General features: G+C 44.8%; 1 protein-coding gene across 1 annotated transcript in view; it reads right to left on the minus strand.

Annotated features, from left to right (window-relative positions):
• ADAM12 (ADAM metallopeptidase domain 12) overlaps positions 1–16,038 on the minus strand; it is a 408,492-nt gene that overhangs the window by 185,091 nt on the left and 207,363 nt on the right. The window lies entirely within an intron of this gene.

The following is a 16,038-nucleotide window of genomic DNA, read 5'->3' on the forward strand; positions in this document are numbered from 1 at the left end:
TTCTCACCATCAGTGCATGGGGGCTCCCTTCTCTCCACACCCTCTCCAGCATTTACTGTCTGTAGATTTTTTGATGATGGCCCTCCAGTGTGAGGTGATACTTCATTGTAGTTTTGATTTGCATTTCTCTAACAATGAATGATGTTGACCACCTTTTCATGCATTTGTTGGACATCTGTATGTCTTCTTTGGAGAAATGTCTCAAAAATAGACACATGCACCCCAATGTTCATTGCAGCACTATTTACAATAGCCAGGACATGGAAGCAACATAAATGTCCATCAACAGAGGAATGGATAAAGAGGATGTGGTATATATACAATGGAATATTACTCAGCTATAAAAAGGAACGAAACTGGGTCATTTGTAGAGACATGGATGGACCTAGAGACTGTCATACAGAGTGAAGTCACAAAGAGAAAAACAAATATCGTATATTAACACATATATGTGGAATCTGAAAAAATTGGTATAGACAATCTTATTTACAAAGCAGAAATAGAGACACAGACGTAGACGTAGAGGACAAACATGGACGCTAAGGGGGAAGGGGGGGTGGGATGAACTGGGAGATTGGGATTGACATATATACACTATTGATATTATGTAAAAAATAGATAACTAATGAGAACCTACTGTATAGCACAGGGAACTCTACTCATTGCTCTGTGGTAACTTAAAGGGAAGGAAATCCAAAAAAAAGGGGATATATGTATACATATAGCTGATTCACTTTGCTGTACAGTATAAACTAACACAATATTGCAAAGCAAGTATACTCCAATGAAAAAAAACAAAAGTCAAGAATCTTTCCAAAACGTTGGCCTTGGTGACTAGATAAAGAGAACAGATTTTTACTGAGATGGAGAAGAAAGGAGAAAGGAAGAATTCCATCTTGGACATATGAAATTAGAGATGCCCTTTCCTGGTACAAGTGGAAATACCCAGTGCGGCGAGCCGCTTCTGACCAGCAGAATGACGAATCACCACACGCTAGATTCTTCTCGCATCACACTTTATTGGAGTACAGCTTGGTTTCGGGCGGATGGAAGGAAGACCCCGTACGCTCGAGCCTGTCTGCTTATATAAGGGCTTAAGGACTCGTGTAAGTCCCTGATTCGTCCGTATGGTTATCGCATTTCGCAAGCCGGACTTTGGATAGGCCACTGCTTCAAAACCTGATTAGCATATTAGGTGCATACGCCCTAGCGGCATACTTAGTGCATGCGTAATGGCTATCCGGCCGCGCCCTACATCTCCCCCTTTTTTCTTTTCGACCATTGCAGCGGACATTGACCTGTACCAGTGCTCATACCGGGGTATGTACACGGTGTACCGGTAGTTTCCGCTTGCATTCGCAGACACCCTCCTGCGTGCAATGCTCGCAATCGAACTGCAGGGTGCAAGGGCTGTCTTCACGTGTCATGGGCTCCTCATGGAGGTGCAATGGTAACGAGACCTCTCCGTGCAGAGGCAGCCCCTAGGGCCGATCCCCTATAGAGGTGCAATGGCGGCAAGGCCCCTCTGTGCAAGGGCGATCATATGTTTTTTAGGGTGGAGAGCCAGGCTGCGGGGGACTCGCCTTCACTGATGGCCACAAGCGCCTGAGTGAGCATTATCCTATCTCGCCGGGTTCGAATGCGAATACGACAGACCAACCAGAGACACAACACTATCCCAAACAAACAGCAGGCTGCGAACAGTCCCACACCCACCCATTCCTTAAAAAAGGAAAATGCTCTAGCTAGCCATGCGGTAAATTCTCCAAGAGTCACTGGATCCACTCTGGTTGCATTCAGCTGCAGGATATTCAACTTCTGCTTAAATATCCCCTGGCAGCCTCTGCAAGATCCTTAAGTATTTTATAATCCACCATCTCATAATATCTTTGACGCGTGGCTGGGTCTTCAAACACCGGCAAAGCTGTGGGTACCTGAGACCAGACTTCTCTGGGTATGAATGTACACTTTGGCGGTTCCCGAACCGCAGCACCAGGGGGGGCGCTAGCAATAAAAGCGGAAGTCTGAGTACATGTTAAAGCTTTTGATTTAGCAGAAGCACAAAATGGCGGACGAGCACCCGCAGAGGCACAAAATGGCGGACGAGCACATGGGGAACTGCCATATCGTCCTCTTTCATATTCGGCAGCTGCTTCTTCCAGATCCGCCTCCTCCTTGGGATTCAACTCATCTTGAGACAAATAAAGCGCTTTAAATTCATCTAAAAGTGGATACAATCCTGGCGTTGCATCCGATTTTTCTATTTGTTTTTCTCTCTTTTTCCTAGGATTCTTAGGCCTATCTACCGTAGTCCCTATATTTTCACTTTCTGACGCACTATCTTGATGTATGCTAAGAGCTTTATGGCCCATCTGTACAATATCTTCGCATTTCCCTTCTCTTAAGCACGAATGTATCATTCTCCATAACGGAAACGTGCCTCGAGAGAGCTCCCCCATTTTGTGACGATCAGCCAAGTCCTTCCCCAGTTTTTCCCAAGATGGAACAGTCAGGCTTCCAGACACTGCAAACCATGGGGCGGCACCATCAATATCCTGCAACAGTTTACTAATAGTTTTATGTGAAATCTTAAGTCCTCGATCGTTCAGAAGGGCTTGGATGGGCTCATGGAATCCAACGGTTGGTTCCGCGGATGAACTATTCCCCATAGTTCACTCTCATATATGAACAACTTGCTAAAGCGGGAAGATCTCTGACCTATCTAATGGCCAGGGGAGACACACTCGGTCGGGCTGATGGCACCGTAGCCGCACGCAGACAAAAAGTGCGACAGCTACGAAGAGAACGAAAGCGAAAATAAAAATCTCGGGCTCTATTGCAGCAAAAACATACCTAAACTGGACTACTTAACGGCGGTTCACTCCGTGTGTCGAGTTCTGAATCAGTCCTCCATGCGGGGCGCGCAGGTTCCCGGGTTTCGGCACCACTTGCGGCGAGCCGCTTCTGACCAGCAGAATGACGAATCACCACACGCTAGATTCTTCTCGCATCACACTTTATTGGAGTACAGCTTGGTTTCGGGCGGATGGAAGGAAGACCCCGTACGCTCGAGCCTGTCTGCTTATATAAGGGCTTAAGGACTCGTGTAAGTCCCTGATTCGTCCGTATGGTTATCGCATTTCGCAAGCCGGACTTTGGATAGGCCACTGCTTCAAAACCTGATTAGCATATTAGGTGCATACGCCCTAGCGGCATACTTAGTGCATGCGTAATGGCTATCCGGCCGCGCCCTACAACCCAGTAGGTCACTGGACATGTCAACCAGAGAGTCAGGTGTATAGCAGGAGGTATCAGCTATGATACCTGACTGTGATACGTGACTGAATGAGGAGTGAGCATATAGACCAAGGAGAAGAGGCCTGGGGGCTGAGACCCGGGATGCTCCAACATGGGGGTGGGTGGGTCTGGGAGAACAGAAGAATGAGCGGGGGTCTGAGAAGGAGTGGCCAGGGTAGTAGGCGCTGAACCAAGATGCCAAGCAGATAAAGTTTCTGAATCACAGTTAAGAAGGTCAGGACTGGGGAGTTCCCTGGAGGTCCAGTGGTTAGGACTCCACACTTCCAATGCAGGGAGCACACGTTTGATCCCTGGTCAGGGAACTAAGACCCCACATGCCACTCGGTGCAGCCAAAAAATAAACAACAAACAAACAAGCAAAGAAGGTCAGGACTGAGCACTGACCTTTGAATTTAGCCACTCAGAGGTCATCGGTGACTTAGCAAGAGCTGTTTTGGTAGAACGATGGGAGCAAAAGAGAAAAGGAGGAAAGGAATTGACGATGTCAAGGACTGGGGACAAGTCCAGGAGTGATGCTCTACATGGGAGCAACTGCTGACATGGAGGTGATGAGAAGGGAGGTTTCATCTTCTTTTTAAGTTGAAGTATAGTTGATTTATACAGCGTTTCAGGTATACCTATTTCTTTTTCAGATTCTTTTCCATTACAGGTTATTATAAGATATTGAATATAGTTTCCTGTGCTATGCAGTAGGGCCCTGTGGTAGGGAGGCTTCACCCCTTAAGATGAGGGATATCAGAGCTTCATTGACTCAGAGTTGCCCAGGACAGAAGCCAAACCTGAAGATGCTGGGGAGAGTGGGGAGGGGGGAATCATAGGATCCACGTTCTAGTGCCGGTGAGAGAGGATGGGGTTGGGACACAGGTGGTGCCAGAAACTACTGCAGCAGAGCTTCTGGATGTAGACACAGGCAAGGGTAGACCAGGAGATGGGACTTGTGGACGTTTGAGGAAAGAGGAGGGTGAAAGGAGCTGGGAAACACAGCAGAATCACCAGGTGGCTCTAAGGTTCACTTGAAACACGTGGCTAGGGCGGCATGGACGATTAGCAGCCTTAAAGTGGTCAGTTTCCAGAGCGGACTCTGGCAGAAGTTACAGACAGTAACTGTGGCAGACAGTTACAGACAGTAGGTGGCAGAAGTTACAGACAGAGGCCGTGTGGTGGCAATGTCTTTGGGAGGTAGGAAGGATGCAAATGGAGGAAAATCCTCAGGAGTCTGAGCGCCCGGGAAGAGGGTGGGCACCTGGAAGGCCTCCAAGGTCTCTGCCATGCATCAGGTGACATCACCTTCCACAAGCTACAGGAGCGGGTGGAGAAGGGGCTGGGGATGCCACACGTTCAAACGTGACATCACTGATTCATAAGAAACACGCAGAAGTGCATGAAGCATCCCCGCACGGGATGGGGCCAGCCTGCAATCGAGACCAATGGCCGTGATGGGGAACGGTCTCCTCAGATGGCTCTGCAGCCTCCCTGGCGAGTCCCTGCGCGTAGAATCGGCAAACGGGGGATGGGAGAGGGTTGGGATGCCGCTGGTAGATGCCACACGATGTCCAGTGTCAAGAGACACGTTTCAAAGATTTAATCTCAACTCTGCCACGGCTGACGAGAAGTCACACTCTCTGGAGAGAGGTCTAATGAAGTGTCAGATGACAGAATTTATATAAGCAGGAGAAGCACCAGAAGGGTCCTGGTGAGCTCCATCTCCCACAGGCTGGTCTGTTCCCAGCCCCTGAAAGGGAGCCATTGGGATGGGCCAATGTTCCGGGTTTCACTGGTTCTTGAAAGGAAATATTTGCTATCTGGTCTGAGGATGTAAAATGTGTGGCCAGGGCAAGTGCAGCCTCTTTGCTGAATATTAGTCCTGTGGCTTCTGTTTCGGGGCCTGAAGACCAGAGAGTTCCCCCGCCCAGGCCCCGCCGGCCCCCTGAAGCTGTGGGTACCGGGTGTCTCTACCTCTGTCTTAGGGCTGAGTGCCTGGCATCCATCCTTGCAAAGCAAATGAACAACCCATAAGAAACAAACTCGTTTTTCCTCTCAAGGTACGTCTGGGCTTAAACCTGACAATATGCTCTTTCAATTCTATTTTTCTTTAAACCCCACCAAATTTCATGTGTATTTATGAATATAATGTTACGGCCAAATTCCTGGCCATTTATTCACATTCGAAACGCCCAGCTGTGGTGAGAAAAGAGGAGCACATTTTTCAAGAGGGGAAGAAATGACTTTTCCCAATATATCAAAAATATGTCCCATTTTATTACCACATATCTGATATCAAAGAGCAAAGGAGGAGGCTCGAGGAGAAGGTCTATGGACTCCAGACTTCTCCAAAAGGGGAGCCTGCCTCTTCACGGTGAGCTTTTGAACTTGCCTGCTCCAGGGAGATGGGGTGTTATGTAGTCAAATCCTCAGCCGCCCTTGTAAAACTCCTTCCCAGGTTGAGGGCCTTCATGTATTTAGACTAACCACACGGAGGTCCGGTTTGGGGCAATTATCTGGATGATTCGCTAATGTAAGAAAAATTGGTTTCAAGGACCCAGAGGATGTCGACGAGGCGAGGCGAGGCAATCTAGCGATGCTGGGAAACGCGACCTGCTCACCACTGCCGTTGAGATGAAGCAGAGGTAAGCTGGCTGCTGAAACGACCCAGGTCAGAGTCACACCAACAATCCAGTCTGCTTGCGTCTGAGTCACTGTAGGTCTGAGGGCAGCTGGCCAATCCTTAATGACCATCTATGGTGTAACAAACTGTCCAGTTAACGGCCCTCTCCAGCTTCCAGTGAACAAGGTGGTACCCCGCCATCGTGTCTCTGGTGCCCACTGGATGCCAGGGAGGGTCCACTTAAGTCCTGCCCTCAACCTGCCCCCACCATCCACCACAGAAAAGCTCTGTTCCGGGGAAAGCGGTGGGAGGGATAAATTAGGAGTTTGGGAGTAAGATATACACACTACTATATATAAAATAGAGAACCAACAAGGACCTAGTGTATAGCACAGGGAACTACACTCAGTATTTTGTGATAACCTATGAGGGAAAAGAATCGGAAAAAGAATAGATATATATACATATATATGTGTAGATACATGTATAACTGAATCACTGTGCTGTACACCTGAAACTAACACAACATTGTAAATCAACTCTACTCCAATTAAAAAAGAAAGAAAGAAAGAAAGAAAACCTCTGTTCAAGGCTGTTATCAGCAAAATGTGTCTTAAGTGTCATCCAACCCTGATGTGCAGCTTCATACTAGGGCTTGTTCACTTCATGGGACCAATACATCTAAACAAAACCAAGTGTTCATTTTTAGACTTCCATGAGGTAGTTTTCATTAAATCAGAAAAAAATGAGTATTTAAAATTTTTTTAAAAATACCAAAAAATTAACGTGAAGCTTCCCTACATGTCAGTAATATGCCCTGATAATGGAACCCAACAGGAAGCATTCTTTTGAAATAAGTTATGCCCTCCTCACTCTAGCTAACTGAGATGGTACATGATCATGAAACTAGAATTAAGGTTTGTTCTGTTAACAAACACAGGCAGTGACTCTCTGATCAAAGGAACACTTTTTGGTCCACCAATTGGCTAGTAAGCACAGAAGTTTCACTAGCAAATCCTAGCACTAAATGCAGGCATTCGATACATGGATACAAGGATACATGGATGGGGTCTTCCACACACATCTACACAATCCATCAACAGCAGGAAGGATGGTGATAGCAGTTAACTCAAGGCAAGAGGGATGCTGTGGGCGGAAAACAGAGATACTGAAGATGCATATGGAATGTTCTGGAGACCATAAGTAGATCTGTCTGGGCAGGGCACAGGGCTCTTAAATATGGGTTGATGGGAGGTTAAGACTAGAAAGGTGGGCTTGGCCAGACTGGGAAAGAGGATGAGCACCCAGCTAAAGCAGAATTTCTCCCACAGGAAGGAAGGGTTTTGAGCAATGGAGTGATAGGCAAGGGGAATTTTAAGAAAGAACAACACGATGCTGTATGGTGAACTGTGTCCCCCACAAAAGGATGTATTCAAGTCCTAAGCCCCGGTACCAGTGATCGTGATCTTATTCGGAACAGGGTCTTTGCAGATGAAATCAGGTTAAGAGGAGGTCATATGGAGTAGGGTGGCCCAATCCAGTGACTGGTGCCCGTATAAGGAGAGGGAGATTTGGGCACAGACACGCAGAGGAGAATCGCGTGAAGAAACAGAGACACAGGGAAGAAGGCCGTGTGCCCATGAGCAGACACCAGAGGGCTGCGTCTGCTAGCCAAGGCCCACGAAGGGTCACCAGCAACCCTCAGAGGCAGGAAGAGGCTGGCAAGGATTCTTCCTCCTGGAAGCCAGAAGTCCTTGATTGCAGACTACTGACCCCCTGAACGATGAGAGAATAAATTTCTGTTACTTTTAGCCAAGTACCAATTTGTGGTACTTTGTCATGCCAGCCCTCGGAAAGGAATAACTGGGGGGCTGTGCAAGGTGGAGCAGAGCAGGGAACCGGACATAAGACCCAGAGATGATGGTGGTGGTGACAGTGGGCAGAGCTGAGAAACCGTTCTCCCAGCAAATCAACAAGGACTGGGAGATGTAGCAGCTGTGCGGAGAAAAGGAGAGGGAAATCAGTACAGATCCAGAGAGCCCCGGGGCTTCCACTGCTGTGAAGACAGACCAGGAGGGAGGGAGGATGCTGTTCTGCGAGCTGGACCGGGGCCCTGGGTAGAGACTTGTTAGGTGCCGAAGCAGTAATGTTGGTTTAGGGATTATGTAATTAATATGCAGGATGTCCGGGAGAAGAAGGTAGGCCCTCTGTATTGTAAGGACAGAACTCGTGCAGTGGAAAAGTGCACAAGTCATACGGGTATAAGCACCAGAGGCCAGGCCTCCTGGACTCCCCACTTCCCTCACCCCCTCTTGAAACGTGCCAGGGTAAATCACAACTTCCACACAGCTCTGCTGAGCTATTCTTTCACTGTGGCTAGAGATCTACCCCATGTGGAGAAATTAGGCTCCAAAATGCATTCACATGGGTTTATAGCTGTTAGTACCTGTGGAGAACTTTTGCTTTATTTCAAGATCTTTAGAAAAATAAACAAGGCATGCCATAATTGTTGGTAATTTGTTTTCAGATAATGGATTCCAGATTTTGGCCTTCCTGATTATTGCCACTTTTACCTCTTTGGGTCTGCCCTTAAGTTCTCTGAACTATAATTTGGTATGAACTTAATGACTATCCAATGACATTATGAAGTCTGAAAATCTTCCTTTTTCATTTTGAGGTGTTTTACCCCATAATCCGAGGGCTTGAAAAACCCCAAAAGTGTTCTATTTCTTCTTCTCTCTTTCTCTCTCTTTTTTAACCAGAAGAGAATAAAGGTCACTCTCCAGTCAGAATAATTGCTGGAGAGGAGAAAAGCTATTTTTAAAAACTTCTCACAAAATTACACATTTAAGATGACAATGAAAGTAAAATTGCAGCTGAACTCCAAAGGAAAACCTTCAACTAAAAAGACAAGCTTCTCACAACGCGCGATTTGGCTGCGGCCAAGGGGCAAAAAGCACTTTGCTTCAGCAGAATTCTCATCACCTCTGAGTGTCTACAGAATTCAAGTGGCTTCGTGAGGTCCCCAAATTACTGGAGGTTCGCATACCTAGGTGTCTCTGAAATGCTGTTCTGACATTTTCCCAAAGGTCAAATTGAGACTCAATCCTCAAACCACTGAAAAGAAAAACATGTCTCCACTCAAGGCATTTGTCTTTGATTTCACCTGGTTGCAGATAGTACAATACAGGGGGATTATGTATAAACTTTTGTACCGATTCCTTTCAAATGTGCCACGGAAAATTACAACTTCCAAACATCTTAGTTGAACGTTTTTTTTTACTGTGACATCTTTGAATAGACATTTTCTGTGATAGTGTAGGCGTTCGACAGGACGTAACTTTAATCAGGGGAGGCGTTGTTCGCAAGGAGAACAGAAGTATGGAGACATTTACAAGTGGGATGTTAATGTGGTAAAAACCATGTAGAACATTCATTTCTAAATTGAAAGTTTCTTACCTTAATACCTAACAAGAGTATGAATTTTATTTAATCCATAGGAATCACAGTAGTGATTTTCTATAAGGAACTAGAAAGTATTCTTTCTTTGATATGTATTGTATATTAATGATGTATGCCATCTTACCAACCTCTATTTGAAAGACTTACAGGTTGAAGGAGGAAAAAAACTACCTCGGTTCAATTGTAACTAAAATCATATTTAAGGTAAATACCGCAACAGACGTTTTAACTTTATTTTATAAAAAGCAAGTATAGTGGAATTCCTGTATGGAATGTAGGTGTCTCAGCCAAGAAAAATTATGTTTTACAGATTTCAGGCGTTCTTTTTTGAACAAATATAGAAACATAAACATGTGGAAACACAGAAGTCAGTGAGAAAAATGATTTGGGCATAAACTCTATCAATGCATCAAATACCATTTTACTGAAGAGCCATTCAATCTTTAGACAAGAAATCATATTTCACAAACGTACCCTGAATATCCTTTACTTATCGGACAGGATCTGGCCAAATATCTTTCTAGGTACATTTTCCCCACCTACTCCCACAGATTCCTCAGAAACTGCTCAGCAACACTACAAAAAAGTTGTATAACTTTGGGCGACAGAGGGGTATGACCCGCTGAGCTCTACCCCGACCCTCTCTTGGGAGCCTCACTCTTCCTTATGGACCTTCCTTTCCGTGGTAGATGCGTTCTTGGAAAAATCGAGTAAATCAGATTTCTTTGGTGAACCAAGTCATCTGTTTGGTGCCCCCAGGAGTTTACCCAGGAGGTGAAGAAATTCTACAAAGAGATTTTTTCGCAAAAGAAGCAGCCACTGCAACACAGCCTGTGACGGACGGCTTGGTTGCCCAGCCTCTAGCTGTCCCAGTCCTTCTGGCTACCTCCGGTCACTGAGGCTGGAAATGGCCAGCTTTCCTGCGTCTGTGATCTAACCCTGGTCAAGGGGTCTGCTGGGGAGCTTTCTGGAAAGGTTTTCTTCCCTAATGGAAAGAGCAACGCAAGGGAGAAAAGAAGTGGCTTTTTGGAGACACTGTTGGGCGAAGGTGTGATGCGCAGGTGTGTGTAGTACCACCCGTGACCACGAGGGGAGCCCCAGAGCCCGCTCAGGAAGACAGTTTACATGAGATAAGACACTCCTCTCTCTGGAGGCCGCGTCGGGTTGGGTACTTTATTACTCACGCTGGAAAGCAGATAACTGCTTCGGGTTCTGTCTCCAGGGGCGAGGGCCCTCTGGAAAATCCCTCTCATCCCTCAGGGCGGGGTCAGTGAGCAATTTGAAGGAGGCTTGTCTGACCCCGAGGCCTGGCTAACCACTCCTTCCCTGGTGCTCTGGGCACACAGGTGGCCTCGACTCTCTGTGCCAACACGAATTTTACTGACTGGCAGGACCAGCTACAAAACTTGTGGTTCCCAGTGCAAAGGAGAACGTGGTGCCCTTGTTCACAAATTATTAACAGTTTCTAGACAGTGACATCAAGCATTAAACCAGGGTGGGGCTTATGTGACCCGTCGGTTGGCACACCCATGAAGTTGGCCCTGCTTCCGAGTTTATCTTACCTACGAGAACAGAGCTCAGTAAATCTTCTCTGTGAATGGCCAGACAGCAAATAGTTCAGGCTTTGCAGGCCACACAGTCTTTGTCACAACTGCCCGACCTGCCCTGGTAGTGTCAGAGCAGCCACAATCAGTATACAAGCGAGTGGACCTGGCTGTGTTTCGATAAAACAGTATGGAGGTTCCTCAAAAAACTAAAAACAGAGTTACCATATGATCCTGCAGTCTCAGTCCTGGGCGTGTTATCTGGATAAAACTCTAATTTGAAAAGATACATGCACCCCAATGTTCATAGCAGCACTATTTACAACAGTCAAGTCATGGAAGCAACCTAACTGTCCACTGACAGAGGAACAGATAAAGAAGATGTGGCACATATATACAATGGAATATTTCTCAGCCATAAAAAGGAATGAAATAATGCCATTTGCAGCAACATGCATGGACCTGGAGATGATCATACTAAGTGAAGTAAGTCAGAGAAAGACCAATGTCATGTGATGTCACTTATATGTGGAATCTAAAAAAGAGTACAAATGAACTTATTGACAAAATAGAAACAGACTCACAGACATAGAAAAGAAACTTACAGTCATCAAAGGGGATAGTGTGTGTGTGTGGGGGGGAGAGATGTTAGGAGTTTGGGATTAACATATACACACTACTATATATAAAGTAGGTAAACAACAAGGACCTACTGTATAGCACAGGGAACTATACTATTTTGTAATAATTTACACTGGAAAAGAATCTGAAAAAGAATGTATATGTGTGTATATATATATATGTATATACATATATATGTGTGTGTATAACTGAATCATGTTGCTGTACCCTTGGAACTAATACGACATAGTAAATTAAGGACAAAAAGACTTTATTTATAGCAAGTGGATTTGGCCAAGGGGTCCTTGTTGGCAGACCACTGATCTAGAGCAGAGTCTCCTAAACTTTAACGTGCACGTGGATCACGTGAGCATCTTGTGAAAATGGATGCAGCAGTACAGAGTGTTCCTGCAGCCCGATCTGCATGGACAAGCTCCCAGGTGATGCTGATGCTGCCAGCCATGGGACCACGCTTTGGGGATGCACACTGGTGTCGGAGAAATGCTGGCCTAGAACTGGAAAGTGGGACCATGTGATTTACCTCTGTGATCAGTGGCATGCAGAGGAAGTCCCCTCTAGATTCCCCCAAGGAGTCCAGGAGCTGGACCACCTGTTTTAGTCACCACCACTGTATAACCAGTACCCAGCACAGTGCCTCGTGTGGTTAAATATATGTTCAGACATGTAAATTAATTACAGGGACTCCATAAACACAGGCTAAATGAAATTCACTAGGAGTCAAGCTCCCAAGGGACAGGAACTATTTCTTATACTTCTGGAATCTTCTAGACTTCCTAGGAAAGAGCCTCTGTATTGTAGACTTTAAATAAATATTCGTTAACTATTCTTAGATGTATCTTACCCAGATTCTATGTTTACACTTCCACCACTGTGGTTCTAGTCATCCTTTTTCACCTTTCTGTCCATCAATCCTTCCCCCTTCTGCTGGTAACATAACCCACACTCCAGTGGACACCCTGTTCTAAGTGGATTAGGTAGGTCTGACCCCAAGTCATCGTCACATGAATTGGCATGGAAACTATGTTGGCCCAGATATAGCCCCAGTTTCCTGGCCATGGTGATTGGTTCAGAGACAGGCACAGAATGAGAGCCAGGCCAAGTGGACACCACTGCAAGCCTTTGCTGCTGGCTCCTGGGAGAGATGGTATCTTTCACCTGCTGCTCCAAAGCTGAGACCTTGACTCTGGGAATGCCGATGGCCTTCACGACCACAGTGGCAAGAGAGCCTGAACCAAGAGACAGCCAGAGAAATAGGGCCCTGATGATATTCTGAGGCCTTGGTTCCAACCATGCCTGAAGCAAGTTGTATCTTGCTTCCCAGTTATGTGGCGCAAAAACTTCCTTCTGTTTTCATTAAGCAGCTTGAGTTGGTTTTCTGTCACTTACAACCAGAAGAATTCTGACTCTATAGAAAAAACAAAAAGAAAAACCTCTGTGTACGCTGAGCCAACTTTTTTTATTTTTTGAGCCAACTTTATTCCTCTTAAGTTTCACTAGTTTAGGTACAAGAACCCACTTTATATAGGATGGCTAAAGATTTAATTTAATGTTAGTAAAAGCTATAAAACCTGTAATGAATGAGACCACCCACATCCACTGATTTGTTACCGCTTCTTGAAGCTCAGCTCAATCCATAGCAATTCAGGATCAGTACATTTGTTAAACATGTCTTTCACATAGGAAGTCCTTTTGCAAGGGATAGGCATCCATAGATCAAGTGGACACCTGGCATCGGGTAGGTGAAATGCAAACCCAGGCTGTATTTTCCAGAAGTGAAGACAAAACCCAGGCTAGGATACGCTGTCTCAGATTTTGTAACCTCCTTGTATCATCTCTGCCCTCCCACCACTTCATGACTCTCTGTGTCAGGCCTAGAGAATGCACAACATGGTACTGCTTGGGAAACGCTGATCAGTGTATTGTGGTGATATTCTTTTTTATTGTTGTTGATACTTTAAAAAATTTGAGATAGTCTGGTCACCAGATGATCAGTTTAATGAGCAAAAACATCTCTGGGATCTGGGTACATTCCAATAATGTACACTAATACATACACTCATCCACATTAAAAGAAAATAACACATCATAGTCTAAAAATCTTTGGGGGAAGGCTGTAATCCAGCCTTCCCAGCAAGACTTCATGTGTCTGGAGAAATGCCTACTGTTTTTTCCAGCAGCATCGAAACAAGCTACCTCGAATACAGCAAAGCTGGGCCTAACCTGAACTCAAATAGCTGGACCTCGAAATCTCTGACAGTGTGTTGTTGTTAAATTTTCTTTATGGGTGAAAACAGACTATAAGGAAACAAGGTCATTCTGCAAGTTAAGACCACTAGTCTCTAGAACCAGTCTACAGACACTGAATTTCTTTCTTACCCCTTTCAAAAACTATTTGCCATACACACCGGAGAAGATTTCAAGACCCTAGATTCCATAACAACAACAAACCATTAAATTATACCCAGTTGGGGCATTCTCCTACCTGGTCTAGGAATATGGACTAATCCTACTTTGAAAACATTTTCGAACACAAGCATTAAAGGAAAAGAGTTGACTCCTTAACACTCGGCCAGGGAATTAAGTTAATCACAACGTCACACGAATAAAGAGAAAGAGTCTCCTGCTTCCAGAACACGTGTATTCATATCAAATGTTGACGAAAACACTAATTGTCTCCTGTCAAAACGTACCGTTTTCTATTACAGAATGTTTGTATCTGCTAAGACCAAATATTAGATAATGACAAGCTTATCTGGCTAATACCACCATTTAGAGGAAAACAGAAGAAAACACAAGCAAGAAGCATGCTGAGTTCTAAGTGTGATACGGATGTGGGTTTTCTTTCTCCTGAAGGCTGTACAGTCCTCTGAAGATGTGAAAGAGGGAAAACAAAGATTAAGAACATGAACTGGGAGTCACTTCAGATGGACCTTTTGTGACCTTGAATTTGAAAGCTTGGAGAAAGAGAGGAGAGAAAAGGACACAGAAAAAGGAGAGGGGGTCGTTAAGCCTCTTGGTCCGCGTAAGGGAACGCTGTACGACTTCAAGAATATTAGCAGAGCTGACATACTTTTGATTTCCTAAGTAAGAAATAATGATGCATTATTTCTTTTCTTACAATCTGAGCCACATTATAGCACAGATTATGCCAACTATAATAACTCAGTTTGAGGTCAGATATTTATGTGAAACAACATTAAAAGGATCATTTAAGAGACAATTCGCAAAGAAGAGATCAACATACATCTGTGCACTTGAGATGTTATTTTCTCAGATTTGAGATGCTGTTGAGGATTCTTTCCAGGCTCTTGTCCACCACTAATAAACTCAATATAAAACACGATTGCCTCCAGTCTAATAATACTGACTCACATAGCAATTGGTTACTAAAATATAATTTCTTTTATGGCTCCCTAACATTTTTGCAAAAGGTTCAAAGTTTATATTACTCCAGATCATTTACTGATAAGAAGATTATAACTGCTGTTATTGATATGGTTACTCAACCACCCATATTCTTCCAGATTCTTGTTCCACTCATCTTCTTATCATCATCCCTCAGGAATTAGAGACTAAATTTCAGAATATCTTGTTAGATAAGATTACAAACATATACAGAAACATTTACGTGTTTTAACATGAATAACACTAACAGGAAAAGTCGTGGACAGCTGGCCTTCCAAGTGACTAACATATTTCCAATTCTCTGTAATTTTTTTTCTGGTAATGTATTTTTTAAAGAAAGATAGTTGTTATTCACAGAACTGCAACTTGTGGATGGGACTGTAGGTTTGCAAACTTTGTAGTTTTTTCTTTCTTTCTTTTTCTTTTTTCCTGTTGGCTGCACCGTGCAGCTTGTGGGATGTCAGTTCCCGGACCAGGGATTAAACCAGGGCCACGGCAGTGAAAGTCCAGAATCCTAACCACTGGGCCATCAGGGAACTCCCGAACTTTGTGTTTCTTGATTTGCTCCTCTGACGAAGAAATACTTCTACTGACTGAGATAAGGGAAGGAGATCCCTGGAGAATCTGAAGAAGCTGCCATAAAAGTTCCTTAATTTAAATCACCGGGGGTGATTTTGCCCCACAGATGTCAACGGAAATACAGCTGACCCCTGAACAGTGTGGGTTTGAACTGAGCAAGTCCAGTTATATGTGGATTCTTTTTCAATAAATATGTGCTATGGTACCGTACGATCCATAGGTGGTTGAAACCGCAGATGCAAAACCGTGGATACCGAGGGCCGACGATAAAGTTATACATGGATTTTCAACTGCATGGGGTGGGGTCCAGCGGCCCTAAGCCCTGTGTTGTTCGAGGGTCAACTGAATTTGGAGACACTTTTGGTTGTCACAACTTACGGGGCAGATCGTGGGTAGAGGCCAGGAATGCTGCTAAACATCCCATAATGCACAGGACAGCTCCCCTCTGCAAAGAATCTTCCCCTTTTCTGCAAAAGTCAATAG

The sequence above is a fragment of the Phocoena sinus genome, chromosome 16 (assembly GCF_008692025.1).
Source record: "Phocoena sinus isolate mPhoSin1 chromosome 16, mPhoSin1.pri, whole genome shotgun sequence".
NCBI lineage: Eukaryota > Metazoa > Chordata > Mammalia > Artiodactyla > Phocoenidae > Phocoena > Phocoena sinus.